The sequence below is a fragment of the Podarcis cretensis genome (assembly GCF_951804945.1).
Source record: "Podarcis cretensis genome assembly, chromosome: 11".
Lineage (NCBI taxonomy): Eukaryota > Metazoa > Chordata > Lepidosauria > Squamata > Lacertidae > Podarcis > Podarcis cretensis.
In genome coordinates, this window is record NC_137180.1 from 2,341,763 (window position 1) to 2,354,243 (window position 12,481).

The following is a 12,481-nucleotide window of genomic DNA, read 5'->3' on the forward strand; positions in this document are numbered from 1 at the left end:
GCCCTCAGAAATTAAAGGCCATTGCTATAGACTTTTTCTGCCAAGCACCTTCGTTGGCCTTTAAGCTACCCACTCCCCAAGGGGAAGCAAAGTACAGACACCTGCACTTCTTAAATACAGTATGTGACATTTGTATCACTGTAGATAAAGTACCCTATTTTAAGTACCCTATTTTAAAATAGGGCTGGGGAACAGACTACTTGGCTGCAATCCTACATTTACCTGGGAGTAAACAGAGGTGCATATGGTTGGGTTTTTAGAATAGATGTCTTTATCTATCTGCCATCTAGCTGTACTTACAATTACGTTTTCATGTCAATCAGTACACTGTGATATTTATATACCAGTATAAGTTCTAAGTCAGCAGCCAGGCACAGAGCTCAGTGTCCTTGTGCAGTTGCTGGCTAAGAAGTTACTACATCCTTGTCACCTCAAAACAACTTCCAATGAGACTTTAGAATATAAAAACCACAATTAAAAAAAGAAAGTAATGCCGTAAACATACAAATCAGTAGCAAGAAAACAGCAACAGCTGAATTAAGAGGCCTGGGCAAATAATATTTTTTTAAGCTGGCACCGAACACTCAAAAACAACATGAACTAGACATATAGAGAAAGGGATTCCAGAGACTGGGAGCCAACAGGATATATTTTCCTGCCAATTAACATTAACCTCAATTAAGAGAGTAGGTTGTTGGTTTTTTTAAAAAAATATATTTTTCATTCAAAGTGGTACAGTTAGTCTCATTTCCCCATCCTTTGGCAGGCAGTGGGGGGCGGGGAGGGAATAAGTACAAGGAAATATTTTCCTTCTGCTATACTGTTGTTTTGTTTAAATCTTTAATATTAATTGTGATATTTTTAATTCTTTCCTAGGACCTTTGGATGAATGGCAGACTTAAAATACCCTAGATAAATAAATGACATTTCACTTGTAACAAAGAACATCAGAGATGGAGCAGTGGGGGGGGGGAGAGAAGTAATTCATGTTAGGGTAGCATCAAGAGGGAGAGAGAGAGTTGGGGGAGTGATGCTACTCTGGGCACAAAGATGCAACCTAATGGAATATTTTGATTTTCCATATCAAGTTCCTTTCAAAACAAGGAATCTTATACTACAAGGTCCATGGCACATGGCAGAGATAGTGTCTGGGTTACTTGATGTACTACTGGACACAACTTCAGTATTAAGAAAACATTTTTTTAAACCTTGAAATGGCTTGCATGCAATGCTAAGCCAAACCAAAGCATGCCTAAGTAGGAATTAACCCGTGTGCTGGTGCAGTTAGATCTTCATGGCTACACTGAGGTCCAGCTCCGAGGGCCTTCTGGCGGTTCCCTCACTGCGAGAGGCCAAGTTACAGGGAACCAGGCAGAGGGCCTTCTTGGTAGTGGCGCCTGCCCTGTGGAACGCCCTCCCATCAGATGTCAAAGCGATAAACAACTAGCTGACATTCAGAAGACACCTGTTCAGGGAAGTTTTTAACATGTGACATTTTAGTGTATTTTTCATCTTTGTTGGAAGCCGCCCAGAGTGGCTGGGGAAACCCAGCCAGATGGGCGGGGTACAAATAATAAATTATTATTATTATTATTATTATTATTATTATTATTATTATTACTCCTCTCCTCCCCTCTTCCGGCTGCACTACTGGGAGCAGGGGAGGAGAGAAGTGGCCAAGATTTTCTGTGCACCAGCACACTGGTTAATTCCTACTTAGCCATGATTGTGAATGAGGCCAAGTTGTAGCTCTTCTCTATGGTCTTGAAAAAGCTATACAGGAGGAAAGCTTGCTGTGGTCCACCCATCCCTAGACACAACAATCTATTTCAGCCCTGCCACGATTATTCACATTGAGAGCTAATGGAGACCAATAAATTTAACAAGTGTCCAAACCATTTCATAGGAGGTCTGTTAGATGCCAAGTGGCACTTTCTAGATTTACTAGCATGTACACAACTCTGGACACAACTACACCAGAACAAATGGCACAGTAAAGAAGCAGTTTTATCATACCTACAGTGTAGTTTCAACGTGAGGTTCTACTACATCAGCAATGCTGCATAGCATGAACTTCATTAAAATATTAAATTTCATGTGGTCTATGACTGCTAACCAAACTAGCCAAACCTTTATGTGCACCTGCACATACTTTGCCTATAAGTGGTTGCATAGGTTACCTGGCATTCATCTTTTACTTTTTCCTGAGAAAAATCACTACGTTTAGAGATATCAGAGATATCCACTGCCCCGACTGGCACACACCATAAAAGTTATCTACAAGATGATAGGAAATGCCTTTTGCATTGCATGCTTTCATATGGCTTCATGAAAGTCTAAATGCATGCGAGGTGGCTCAAATAACATGAACCACACAACACCAAGTAAGTTTTATTCTGTACTGTTAGCATAAGAGGACATCATCAACATACTTGCTGACAATGTAATTCTTCATACGTGATCAAACAGTATGATCAAAACAAGATGAAAGCTAGTAACTTACATCTGATGAAGGGAATGCAGATTAAGTCCAAGCAAGTTACTTTTATCTGGGGGCACCAGAGAACGTGGGGTGAAGAATGGGCTCCAGCAACAAAATCAGTACTTCTGGCAGCATCTCAGACAATTCATGAAATGAGCAGCAAGCAATGGCCATAAATAGGTAAAGGTAAAGGTAAAGGTACCCCTGCCCGTATGGGCCAGTCTTGACAGACTCTGGGGTTGTGCGCCCATCTCACTTAAGAGGCCAGGGGCCAGCGCTGTCCGGAGACACTTCCGGGTCACGTGGCCAGCGTGACATCGCTGCTCTGGCGAGCCAGAGCCGCACACGGAAACGCCGTTTACCTTCCCGCTGGTAAGCGGTCCTTATTTATCTACTTGCACCCGGAGGTGCTTTCGAACTGCTAGGTTGGCAGGCGCTGGGACTGAGCAGCGGGAGCGCACCCCGCCGCAGGGATTCGAACCGCCGACCTTTCGATCGGCAAGTCCTAGGCGCTGAGGCTTTAACCCACAGCGCCACCTGCGTCATAAATAGGGACACTGCCAAACATGCAAGAATTTTCATATATGTATGAGAAGCCAAGAATCCTTGCATGCTTGCGTTCAAGTGTAAGTGACTGCTGGCTTATTCCATTCACCTTTGGAGGGAGTTTTCAGTGTGACTGCCAAGTCTCAAGCAAAAGTCAGAGTGTGCATAGGTAGGATAACTGGAGAGATGGGAGAAGTCTCTTCCTTACTGTAGTGACTGGTTTTTGTTTCTGCATCACCACTTCCAATGAAGGAAGAACTGTAGCTGAGCAGCAGCAGATCCCAGATTCAAACTCCAGCATCTCTGGGTAAAGGCTGGGAAACCATGGATAGTTGCTGCCAGTCAGAGAAGACAATACTGAACTAGGCTGATCCATTTAGCTGTGATTCCTGCACTGTAGGGAGCTGGACTAGCTGAACCTTCCCACTCAGTGCAAGTCAACTTCCTATGGGCTTAACAGCAACACAGTGTAGGATGCCAGGTTCCTTCCCTCTCAGTTTAAGAAGGCAGCTTGTAAATTGCTTCCTTCTTGCAGTGCCAAGAGGGCTGGGAAAGGTCAGGAACCTAGGAAACCATCTTGTACAGATATGGACAGAAAGTCTAACTGGCCCAATATTTTCTACACTAACTGGCAGCAGATATCAGACCAGTGATTCGTACAGGCATTAAAGCTTGGATCTTTTACATACAACACATATGCTCTACTACCAAACTTCTACAATCCCTCCCCCAAGAGAGCAGATCAGATTCAGATTCAGAGTGAAGTGTGGAAGATTTTTTTTTTTTTTGGGGGGGGGGGGGTGTCCCTGCTGTTTGAGATGAGAAACTGCTGAGGAATGTGGGAACTGTTGATACAGGGAATTTGCAGGAGGGGGGTTGCATTTTGGGTCATTGTGCATGATGGCAGAGCACGTATAAAAATAAATGCCCTGCCCCCCTTTCCTGCCACTTCTGGGTTTGTGGCGCTGTGCATGTGCATGGTCCCAAGTGCTTTAAGCACACATAAAACGATCATTGCCTGTACTTTCAGGTGGGATTTCACCTCATTAAAAGTCATGCTGCGCCTAATAGTCGATGAGGACGTGTTGCTCAATAATCCAATTCCACTCTTTTTGTTAGCAATGAGGAAAGTGATGAGGGAGATGACAGAAATGTCATCTAAGCTCTCTTCACAGGAATCCCATGCTCACCAAATGGCTCACCCCCTCTAACCTCCAGGAAGAATAGGCTCCTTCCGCATGTGGGAAGCGGCTTGCAGAAGCAGGCCGCTCCGCTTGCCTCTTCCTTTCCATATGGATTACTCGAAGATGAACGCCCGGCTCTTGCCCAGCGGATCTGAGGGAAGGCAGAAAGAAGCAGCAAAGCCGAGGGCGAAGTCCCGGCCCAGAGGGGAGGCCAGGGCGCGAGAGGGGGCGGCCGAGGCGAGGCTGGAGGGGCGGAGAAGAAGGCGGCGGGCGGCGGAGGCCGGGCCGGGCAGGGCGGGGGGGGCGGCGGGGGGGCGGCACTCACCGAGGCCTCGAGCGCAGGCGGGGAAGAGGCGGCGAAGGAGGCGCGCTCAGGGCGGCGGCGGCGGCGGCGGGGGCTGAGGCATGGCGGGCTCCCTCCTCACGCAGCGACGCCGCCGGCTCCCCCGCCGCAGCCGCCTCGCCGCCCCGGGCCCCGCTCCGCCCCGCCGCGCCCACCAGCCCCGCGCCGCCCTCCGGGAGGAGCCTCCTCCTCCTCCCTGCGCGCCCCCGCCAGGCCAGGCGGGGAGAGAGAGAGGCCAGCCCGGCGCCCGCCAAGCGCCCCTGGGCTCCCTGGGGAACAGAGCAGGCCGGCAGCGCTTGGCCTCCGGCGAGCGACGGATCCAGAAGCGGGGAGCAGCTGCCCTGGGGCCTCGCCAAGCCAGAAGGAGCGAGCGGGCCGAGGCCCCTTTGCGGACAGGGGCAGAGCTGCTCCTTGGGCCCCGAGGGCTTGGCGCTCCGCCGGGGGCCAGAGAGAAAAGCGGCCTCCAGACCGCTCACTCGACCAAGTTCCCCGCGGTGGCTGCGCGGATTCTGTACTTGCCTTTGGGATTTGGCCTTAAAGGGCAGCCGGGCCAGAATGCTGCCGCCAGGCTGTTGCGCGGAGCATCTTCAGGGCCCTCATTACACCAGCGCGGACTCCAAGGGAACGTTGCTCAGGGACCAGGCCATGTTCAGTGTCCTCTGGTTACCAAAGGGCCAGGTTTCCTGAAAGACTGCCTGCCCCTGTGTAGACTCACAACCTCACTAGGATCACCTGGGGAAAGTGCACTTGGAGCACTGCACCCTACAGATTCTTATGGGGCTGTGTTGCAAGAATGGGCCCTTCGGCCATCTCCTTGGCCATACATGACGTAGCACCCATCATTTGCTTCAGAAGTCTTGCAAAGTCCAACAAAGACTTGTTTGTCCATGCTTCCGCTGACCCATAACACACAGGACCCTGATCCATGTCCACAAATCCCTGCCAGTGGGTAGAAGGCATGGGAACATAGGGAAGTGCCTTATGCTGAGGAAGATCATTGGTCTAGCTAGCTGTTGCCTACACTAACTGGCAGCTGCTCTCCAGGGTTTTAGGCAGAGAACGTTTCCTGACCCTCTTGGATAGGCTAGAGATTAAGCCTGGGAGCTTCTGTGTGCAAAGGATTTCTGCCACTGAGCTCTGGCCCTTCCTCAAAGGTGTGCTCAGAGAACCCAAAAGATTCCACAAGAGAATATTTCAAGTCCTGCCACAAACACCCTTCAGAAGAGCTACACACATATAAGGACTTGTGTTAGTGACATAACAAACTTTTTGCTAGGGAAAAGGCTACAACCACAAGAGCAGAAACCGCAACAGAAAGGTCACAGTGATCGGCTGCAGCAGCCTGGTAACCCTAAGGAAGTGCATTGCAATGGGAAAACGGGACCAGCCCTGCTTGGTTGGGAAAAGGGCCCTCTGGCCCAGCACCCTTTTTTCACAGGGACCAGCCAGATGCCTAAGTGAAGCCTGAAAGCGAGATGTGGGGCTGAGTCCCACTACGCTGCAAAGCTTACCTTTTGGATGTTCTGCCGGCAACAATGACTTGGGGTTCCAAAGGTGCAGGGAAGACATCAGGCTAGAACCCAAACATCCCGCTCAACAGAGCGACTCCATAGGCACACAGCCAAGCAAGGGATTCCTCGTGAAAAACTCCTCCTTTGCCTCAGCACTAATTTCCCCCTCTTTCACCACTGGCCAAGGTACCTTGCTGGTGCAAGAGTAGCAGTGCCCCAGTGGACACTGCCATACTGTGCTATTTCAGGGCCACACTTTGGGTCAGTTCTATCTTGCCCAGTATGGATAAAGTAGAGAACAGGATCATTGTGTGCAAGTTTTCCTAAAACACTCACCCCAGTAAAAGCAAATAATTATTTCATTGTTTTCACATGCCAGCTTGTACAGCTCTGTGGCTGACAATGTAGAAGTTAAAACTGCCATCAGGTGCCCAAAAAAGCAGGTGTTGGGATTACCACCTGAGAAGTGGTCACTGTTTCTGTTTTCTTCTATTTCCATGTATATTTGTTTGACATTTTTCTGCTGCTGTGTCATTATCAAAGTATTCACTACATACTATTTATTTATCCAAAGCAAATAAAGAAGGATTTGCAGAGATATGCATTCTGCTTAAATAAGCAGCATGGAATTCAACTTTTTCTTCCTGAAGGTTATATGACCTTATGGCAAAATGCCATTTTGTATGCAATTGGTATTTACAGTTTGAACTGATGCCATGTCAGAAAATTATCTTCTGGATCCAAGAAAAACAAAAAAGTAGAGTTTTTTCTGAAAATTAGAACATAAGAAGTTACAGTAATTGCACCACAATTATAATGTAGTGGATTAAATGCTATTTTAAAAAGAGCTTCACTACAAAGTTGGAGAACAGCTATTGTTTAATATGTTTACACGTTTTCAGTGGAATCCTGTGTGTATTCAGAAGTAAACCCATTTAAAAGTTACTACCAGGCAACTGGTAAAAGGGACGCAGGTGGCGCTGTGGGTTAAACCACAGAGCCTAGGGCTTGCCGATCAGAAGGTCGGCGGTTTGACTCCCTGCGACGGGGTGAGCTCCCGTTGCTCGGTCCCAGCTCCTGCCAACCTAGCAGTTCGAAAGCACGTCAAAGTGCAAGTAAATAAATAGGTACCACTCCGGCGGGAAGGTAAATGGTGTTTCCGTGCGCTGCTCTGGTTCGCCAGAAGCGGCTTAGTCATGCTGGCCACCTGGAAGCTGTACGCCGGTTCCCTCAGCCAATAAAACGAGATGAGCACCGCAACCCCAGAGTCGATCAGGGGTCCCTTTACCTTTACCAGGCAACTGAGCACAGGTTTGCGGCATCGATTCAATGGAAACTCAAACAAAAAGGTGTAATTTCTCTTTTTAATTATTGACAACTAGTAGCTATTGGGTCAGTGGAAATCTGGATTTTGCAGTCAGTTAGTTTCCTGTGAGAGGATGCATATATCCTTAAACAGCATTGTTTGTTTCACTGAAAACATAGTAAGGTTCAGTAACCATGACAAATATGGGCACTTCAGGTAGGGAGTAAAGTATTGGCGAAATAGGCAAAATTGGAAACAGAATGCAACAAAAATAAAACATAAGCGAGAATTAGAGGTCCTGAGACACAAATATTTATTGAAAAGTAAAGTGCAGCTCACTTGAGCTTTCAGTTGTCACAATCCTGCACATTCTGATACAACAGTAGTGAAAATATTTTAATAGCAGAATATCTGAGTACTTAATTATAACTTTCAAAATAACATTGCAGAATAAAATACTTTTTACACTTACCTGGTTAGGAGTATACAAAACACTTAATGATCTGCAAAGAACTAGAAATCCTTTTCTCTCACACAATAGTTGCAGTTTTCTGTCTATATGGACAGTCAACAAATGAGCAAACAATCTAAGCTTTCAGGGAATGAATATAAAGGCTTGCCGCTGCTAACAGGAAAAGCATTATCTGTCATCCTCTCTGTTCAGGATGTCACGGCAGATTCTTATTTTTCTGACTTACAAAAACAGGAATTGTCTCATGTGACACATCCATGCAAGCCAAATATTGTTGGTAAAGGGATTGTGCAACCATTTCAAATCCAATGTTTTATTACTATCGGTGATACTTTTCAGTGTAAAATGAATTGAATCACAGTCCTAGGCAGAAGTAGCCCCGGTATAGTGGGGCAATTGCTGCCTTAAATGCAAAGACTTCATCCCTTACTTGAGCTAGTATATTTGGTATTGCTGATTATGAATAGATCCCTCTTTGTCTAGAGAGATGCAATTGCTCAGCATCAGAACAATGGACACAGAACCATTGGGCAGACGGTTGTACATGGACTAAGGCTCAAATCCATGCTAAGTCGCGGATTCACATGATAATCACTATCTCACTTTCCCATGTGTAAAACTGAAATAATGAAATCACTGGGTTGGCATGGAGATACTGATGGTAACATTTCTTTCAGGGAACAACTGTTTTAAGTACATTGGTTTAAGTTTTATCTTCACTGTAATTTTATTTTATTTTATTGAAAAGTGGTTTATGAAAATTCAAACCAAACAAAATACCGATTCTTGATATATTTTAAATGTTGCAATCTGCAGACTCTAACTCAGGGTTTGATGCATGCCTACTTCACAAAGTTCTCTTTTTTGACATGGCATTAAGTCTATAGGCTACTGTGAGTATCTGAATCATGTGACATCTGGCACCTCTTTTTAGTATTTTACACTTCAGTACCTCATTGAATTAATCTGGTAACTGTGATAAAGCAAATTTTATATATGCACAATGATAAACACAACTACTTCCCCTCATTTAGAGAACCCTCCAGGCATGAGGAGTCTGGTCCTGCTGATGATGTTGGACTCCAAATTCCATCAGCTCCAACCAGTGTGGTCAATCGCCAATAATGATGGGAGCTGCAGTCTAGCAGCATCTGGGCCCAGGCTCCCCATCTCTCTTTTAAACGGATTAAGGCTAAGTCGGCAATCCTTTGCAAAGTTCCAGTGATCTCACTTGCACTTTGCAAAGTTCCAATGACCCTTGCACTTAAGTAAACACATATAAGATCACAATGCAACGGTGCTTAAACCAGTTCTTGCAATTTCACATACAGTATATCATTTGAATGTACTGACTACATTGGATGGGATATTTTAATTAGGTAATGCAGCCTCCAACAGCCCAGAAATAAACTCAGGTTACTTCACACCTGTTCAATTTTACCTATACGCCTCTTTCACAAGAAGTTGTTTTCTTCCACAAATAAAACTGGAAAAGTCAAATAGAGTTTGAATATAATTGCTGATGTGTTCTTGTCCCTGGCAACTATGCCAACAATTACTGGAAAGCTAAAATGTTTGTGATGCAGTATGATTCATGAGTCCCTAGAGAACTTCTCTGAATACAGCTGCACATATGTGCAAACCTTTTAATGATACATGACATTAGCCTTTAATTCTTGAAGGAGGAGTGTAAAGCTACAGGAAAAATAAAACCCAGGAAAGCTGCCTCATGAAATACACGACATATGAAAAAAATCATAAAGAGGCATGCTATAATTTGTAACTGGAATCTCAAATTTATTTTGGGGGGTACGCATAATACTGAATTTCATTAGGATGAGATAACATGGAGGAAAGCAACTAATTTCACTGCCTCTTCATAATTGCTTTGTGGATGATTCAGCCAAAGTTCAGCACTCAAAATCCCACTGACTTTAAGTATGTTTTTTAACTGTGCTGATGCAGTCAGTGGCATTTGAGATACGGGTGGGCTGTGCTTCTTTTCTCTTGCAGTTTCAACCAATGTTTTCTCCTTTACAAAAACATTCATTCCATATTTCTAAATTTAATATCCCTTGTTTTAATGCTACAAAACTGCACTAACAAAACAAGCCAGATGGACCAACTTCAGCTCCTACCTCCCATAAAACTCACTGGGCCATGCAGAAGAATGCCAAAGCCAATAAAATATTATTATTTGCTGCTGTTCCTCCTGCTAATAAAAATCTCATAAGCAGGGATTTTTTGACAGCAATGCAAGATGTACATAAAATACATTTTCCTCCTCTTTTTCTTAAAAAAGGCTATTATGACTTGAAAATATATGATCATGATTAGAGCTAATTTAGGATTAAGGCCATACATAGCTAAGAAGTAGATTATCTGCCTTGTATGCATAAGGTCAGTCACTAGCATCTCCTGATGGGACGGGGGAAAAGTCCAGGCTGAAATCCTGGAGAGCACATTCCCGTCTCCCATATATATATATATATATATATATATATATATTCACACACACACACACACACACACACACACACACACACACACTGCCCTGCTTCCAAAGATCTTATGGCTGTTTAGAACCTAAAAACACAAGACACACAACATAATAGTAAAAAGCAAAAGCAACCCCAGCCTCCCCAGCGAGCTGATTAGTAACAGCAAAAGCAGTCATCTCTGGCAGTCACTTACCAGAACAGAGGACGGGAGCTCCACACGTCACTCCAGTCAGCAGTGGCAGCAGCAGGCAAGCAAGCGGGAAGTTGAGCTGGGTGGGTCCTCCGTGTTGTACTTCCTGGCACAGTAGCTATGAGCTTTTGTTGCTGTTTTGGCAACAATAAAAATAGATTGGGGAGAGGATCGTCCATCTCGACACATATGATTACATCCGCTGATTCAGAATGCCTATTAGCCACAAGCCGGTTTCCATGGGAGCACCATGTGAGATGATGGGATGTAGCCTTAATTAATAAATGCAAGGGCTTTGTCTATTATTTATTTATTTGTTGCATTTACAGCTCATCCTTTTCTCCAAGGAACTCAAGCTTCTTTCCCTCATTTAACCCCCACAACAACCCTGTGAGGTAGGCTAGGCTGAGAGGTCCAAGGTGAGCTTTATGGTCAGGCAGGGCTTTGAACTCTGGTCTCCCGGGTGCTAGCCTGACATGCTAACCACTACACCACAGTGGCTCTAGGAAACATGCAAAGTCAGGAGCTGTTGCTGCTTTAGAAGGCAAAGAACCTTGCCTCCTCCCCTACAGAATGTGCTTAGTAGCACCCCAGTCAGATGGGTGGGGTACAACTAATAAAAAAATTATTATTATTATTATCATCATCATCACAGACATTGGTGGCAGCCAGATCTCACAGTAGGCCTTGAAATCGGCACACATGTTGATCAATGCTATTTCTATCAAGTCTCCAGTCTGAAACATTTTGATATGCAAAAGGGGAAAGACTGAACATCCAAATTTGACAGGAAACAGGTCAGGTTATAAGTTTCAGTTCAATTTCATTTTGCCACTTCCAGTGGTTTTATGTCAAGACAAAAATACTCAACCGTTTTTGCTCCTGCTACCTTCAGTACAGTAACAACACAGAAAGAAAGGGGTGTACCTTGTTTAGCAGCTCAACATTTTGGCCTTTTAGAGCAGTTATACAAATGACAGATTGGATTTGTTTTATTTATTATATTTCTATGCTGCTTTTCATTCAACGGAATGGCCAAGCGACTTACAAACAGCAAATAACAATAACATAATAGAACATCATAAATACAACAGAAATTATATAGAAAAATTAACAAATAATTGGTTAAGCAATTACGAATCATTAGTTAGACAATTACAATTTATAAAACTATTAGAAAAACAACTGAAAAAAATAAGCTAAACGGCTCAATTACAACAAAAGTCATATTACAGGATTCACAAAGTACTACAGCATTCATAACCTTTAAACAATATTAACAGCAACCAAAAAATAAAGTAAGCACTGTTGAATTCATACATATTCAGTCCCAACCCCTGTGACTCCTCATCTTCCACTCTATTTGGTTAATTAGAAGACACACGTCCAGATCAAATGACTTTGCCTGGAATATTTATCTAAGTCCCACTGATCTGTGTCCCTTTACTGTACATGGGCTTCTTTCAGAATACTCGTTCTCTTCCTGGCTCTCAAATAAAAACCACTTTAAACTGTGAATTTGCTGCCTTGTTATGAGTTCCAATATGTTACGTGATGAGTCACTGCACAGAACCCAGGCTAGCCTCAATTTCAAGGGTTTTAAGCACAGACACCATATTTTTTCAGTAAAGGAAAAGATCCTCACTTCATGGGGATAAGATAACCATTTATTCATTGAACTTTTTAGCCAGCTCCTTATCATCTTCAAAACCATTATGACAGGTGACAAACTCCTCTAATCTAACTAAATAGCAGACAGGTGGGGGTAATCAGCATAAAAAGCAGTTTCTGGCATTTTAAAAAAATGAACAGTGTACCAGCCATGGGCATAGTCAGGATTTTTGTGGGGGGGCAGGCTTTTGTTAGGGGAGACAGAACCTCAGTTAAGTATTTTTATTGACTGGGGGGGTAGTTGCCCCCCTGCACTGCCCCCTTGACTACACCCA

At 44.4% G+C, this 12,481-nt stretch overlaps 1 protein-coding gene across 3 annotated transcripts in view; it reads right to left on the reverse strand.

Moving 5' to 3' along the window:
* The window catches only part of CEMIP2 (cell migration inducing hyaluronidase 2), a 60,936-nt gene extending 50,285 nt beyond the window's left edge, over nucleotides 1-10,651 (reverse strand). The window contains exon 1 of one of the 3 annotated variants that reach the window (XM_079996005.1): nucleotides 10,539-10,651. The gene's annotated coding sequence lies outside the window, so the exon portion shown is untranslated. Of the gene's footprint in view, nucleotides 1-4,537; nucleotides 4,671-7,844; nucleotides 7,954-10,538 lie in introns of those variants that run through there. The other 2 variants (XM_079996006.1, XM_079996004.1) reach the window with 2 other exon arrangements.
* Between the last annotated feature and the right edge of the window lie 1,830 nt (nucleotides 10,652-12,481).